The sequence below is a fragment of the Atta colombica genome, unplaced genomic scaffold (genome assembly GCF_001594045.1).
Source record: "Atta colombica isolate Treedump-2 unplaced genomic scaffold, Acol1.0 scaffold281, whole genome shotgun sequence".
Taxonomy (NCBI): Eukaryota; Metazoa; Arthropoda; class Insecta; order Hymenoptera; family Formicidae; genus Atta; species Atta colombica.
This window is the reverse complement of record NW_017259383.1, coordinates 249143-253571: the sequence shown is the minus strand read 5'-3', so window position 1 is coordinate 253571 and position 4429 is coordinate 249143.

Genomic DNA, 4429 nt, shown 5'->3' with positions numbered 1-4429 from the left:
TATATATATATATATATATAATATATAGTATAGTAGGTAAATATCGTTATTTTGCTTCAGATCAACATTGTCCAGACTTTTATTTTTAAGGATTCTATCATATTGATACACAAGATATATGAAAAACTACAGTTTAAACATCGATTCCGAACGACAATTTTTGGTAGAGAGGTTTCCTGGGCAAGAGTATAATACTCGATGGTTTGTTATTGCTTTCCGAAAGGAGCTGTGAACGTGCGAAAATTTTCGGTTTTGTCGTGGATCGAATTTGGGATTTCTATAACAGACCAATCGATCAGAGCGTTGTCTGCTACACGCTCGCGTTTATTTAAAACTTTAGATAAAGTTAAATTATTGAGATATCTAATTTAAAATATTTAAATATATAAATTAAATTTACAATTAGGTTAATTTAACATAGATAAATAATGATTTTTTTATGAATGTGAATACATTCAAATTAATTCAAATATGAAAATTTTACTAAAATTTAAATTATTAAGATATCTAATGTAGATTATTACAGCGTTTTGTCTTTGAATGAACTAAGTGGATTTTATTTATGTGATTATAAATCATCACAGTGCGGCGTATAACAAATATCACTTTTTTTATATGATGTGCACGTAATTATGAAGGTGCCTCACTTGATAGGTCTTCGTCCGCTTTGATGGTTTGATAATTAAGAATCCAATTTTCGGAAAAATCGATCACGAAATTTTGTGCGAGCCACGTTTATTTATCACGAGAAAAAACTGCAGGGATATCTTAAAAGATATCCCACACAAATTATACAAAAATATTGTATTAGCATACGATACGTATATTACAAATTTTTCCAAATTCCAGTAATTCGTATGCATATTTTTTGAGAATAAAGACACAAGATCATTATTGATGCGAGCGAAAAAGGAGAACAGGCAATGAGTTATGCATTACGAAGACAGCAAATTCGAGAACTAAATTCACGCGCGTAAACCAAAGTTAAAAATAAAAATCATTATTCAGTTTGCAAGTTCTTGAAGTTCATTTACAATTTTGCTTGTTAAATATTAACGTACATCCTGCAGGCACTCGTGTTGTAAACGTGACGTACCCGGTTGAATACAACCTTCGCGAGACTCTTCTCGCCGAAGTTATTTGCGTGAAGGAGAAGGGAACACCGATCACGCTCTCGGCGCCGCGGCGGCGCCGCGACGGCCGCATCGGATAAGGCTCGGGCGTTTAATATGCACCAGCGTGCGGCGCGGCGAAATATAACATTGCGCGCACGTTGCATAAGATCATAAATGAGAGCAGGGACCTCCAACCTCTCAGAATGGAGTCGTCATCCTTTTCTGACCTCGCTCTGCGCGGTCTTTCTGCCGCCGCGCGGCTGCGCTCCCGCTGTTTATGTCGGCCGTTACCACACGCCGTGACACCGACGCTGCGAAAAATTTCGAACGCTGAGAAGAACTTCTCTCCGCTACACGATTTACATGAATTACACGACTACCATACAATGCCCGGCTCGATATTAAGTATTGAATACGTGCCAACCAGAGCAGAGCTATGAAAGGTTGTATATTTAGTATCGCTAATTTACATATCAGTCGCGTTAATTTACGTGATTTTAACGTAATTAAATGCGCGCTTGTCTGCGCAATTTGTATTTGTTCAATATGGCTCGATATGATGGTTGATCTGACAGAAAAGTTCTATAACGAGACATTTTAATTCACCGTTTATTTCGCCGCATTAACCTGTAGATATGTGATTTTTATGTGATTAAATGCGCACTTGTCTGCACAATTAATACCTGCCCAATTTATTTTCACTGCATTAACTAGCATGACTTTTACATGATTGAACGTGCACTTGTCTATGCAATTTATGTCCGTTCTATATATTATTATTCGATAATCTCAATAATATTAAATTAATTTTATCATCTAGAGAAACACTCATATATGGAATTTATCATAGATCGTATTATTTTTATAGTAATGAAATACAAGCTATCTCGTAAACACGTATTTAAGAACAAAGTATAATAATAAATATCAATGAACAAACGTACATTTATCTATATCATTTATGCCTATCACATTTATGTCTATCATTCGATGATAAGCTTGTCAGTAATATTAAATTGATTCTATCACATAGAGACACATATGCATTACGAATTTATAATGAATGATATTTTTTTAATATGATACGAAATACCTTGTAAATATGTAAAAAGTAACTATTTAGGAAAAAGATAAGATGTAATAAACATCAATGAATCACGTAAAATCTACTCGTGACTAGCGTTATAGACATTATTCGTGCTTATTGTTTTACTTTATGAAAAGCTACGGCCAGTTTTATAATTAATAAGAAACTCGTTATATTAGACTCTTGAATAAACTAGATTTTTTTTTAATGTTATCTCGTTTGCAATCCGCGCGCCTTTCGCGTACCTGCTTGCATTTCCGCACGATGATATAACGGAAGAAAATTCAAAGGCGTGGAAACGGAATAAATGAGATTTACTATGAAGCCGTCGTTCGCGAATTATTAATTTCACAAGGTAGCGTTTCCGGTTGGTAAACGAAAAAGTGAATGGAAGAGAGAGGGAGGACATTACGCGCGTCTTGAGTGGCTATCAGGGTTTTCTTTGCTTGAGCGGAAGAGTAACGTGAAACAAATAAGATCTGGAACGAATCAACTCTCTCTTGTGCCACAGAAAAAATATTTCCCTTAAGTTTTAGCCTTTTTATGTAATCGACCAACACATCTTCGTTTCCTCTCTCGAGTATTTTTCTCAATATTATAATTTACTTATTAATCTATTTTATAACAGGAAACGTTTATATCATATCTAAACTTTGCCTTCCATACGCGCAAAAATCGATATAAATAGCCGAATCTGCTTTTCATCATGATTTAGCTTATAAGCTTTATGATTTTAGACAAGAGATTAATTATATTATGAGATGAAATTTTACTTTTTTCCTTTTCTTTCGTTTTCTTTCGTTTTCTTGTTTTTGCATTACGTACGGTAATTGCCTCGTCAATTTCTATTTTCTATTCTAGCAAAGAAGCACTCACGATATTCAATGAAAGGAATTAAAATCAATTGCAAGTCTTTACGTTAATTTTCTTCAGAGCAGGGGCTATGGGAAACACACACACACACGCGTACGCACACGCACGCACACCTCTCCCTCTCTCTTTTTCTCTCTCTCGATTGCCCATTAATTCTATACCATTTAAACAGGGTATGCGCCGCTGCATCGCTCTACCACCCGCCGTGCGTTGCGGCCTTTCATTAATAATTCATGCTTTCTGCTTTACGAGGTCAACAGTGGACGTTTCTTTATCCGAGCCGCAAGTCGAGCGCGTTGCATTGCAACAAAGCCACCGACGGACGTGCGGCAAAGTAAAATTGAGTGGATTGGACGCGTGCGAGTCTCGTTATACAGATTCCTACACTTAACGTTTTGCAATATTCAAACGACTGGCTCCCCGGAGGAGTGAAACGTTTATAAATTCCGTAGAATGTTTATAGAACCCGGGTCACTTGCTTCGCGCAGAGTGGCTACCATGCTTGAACTTTCCGCAAAGTGAAAATTTTATTATTATACGGATTATTTATCGTTAAAGGTAATTACACGATGAAATAATGACGTCGTTTTATGTCGAAGTGTCTTACGAATAATTGACGACAGTTGCAACCGACACGATTGGAATTGTATAGTTTAAATAATCCCGACTTGTAAGAGTGTATTTCCTAGGCGATATTTTTTACGTTAAATCTTCGCTTGAATGTAAACTGAAATATGCAAAACAGATACGTGAGGTGACTAATTAAATCTCAACGTAACGAGTTAAAACTTCGGTGAATTTACGCGACAGTTTTTCTAAGTTAAAAAACTAGGCAGTACCTACAATAAAATTAATTGTTAAAAGTATTTCCCGTTACGGAGAACGGGATGACCGATACGGAAGGTATCCTGTATTGGTGCATACCAGGATAACCACGCGTATGCACCGAAGGACGCCACGTCGTCCCTCTCTTACGGTAGGTAGAATATAAATTTCTACGAGCGCGTTTAGCGGAATTTACGAGCGTCATTTTAAGAACTGTTTTGCCTTGCTCAACCATATGGCTCCCACGTAAATATCTCTCACCCCGTTTCACAGTTAAAACTCAGTATTCAACCATTAACCATACTCTCATTCTGCCTACTTGTAACGCGTAAGTTTCTTCTTTTCGCCGACGTCATTGACATAATTAACACTTTAGTTAATTGTGATAAGATTAACGCGACTTTGCCTAATATTTTCTTTTTTTTTTGTTTGAAGGAAATTAGTGTCATGATAGTTTGTAGTATACAGTTGATGATACTAATAATTAACTTTATTAGCAATTCCAGTAATATTAGGATTGCGACGAGAA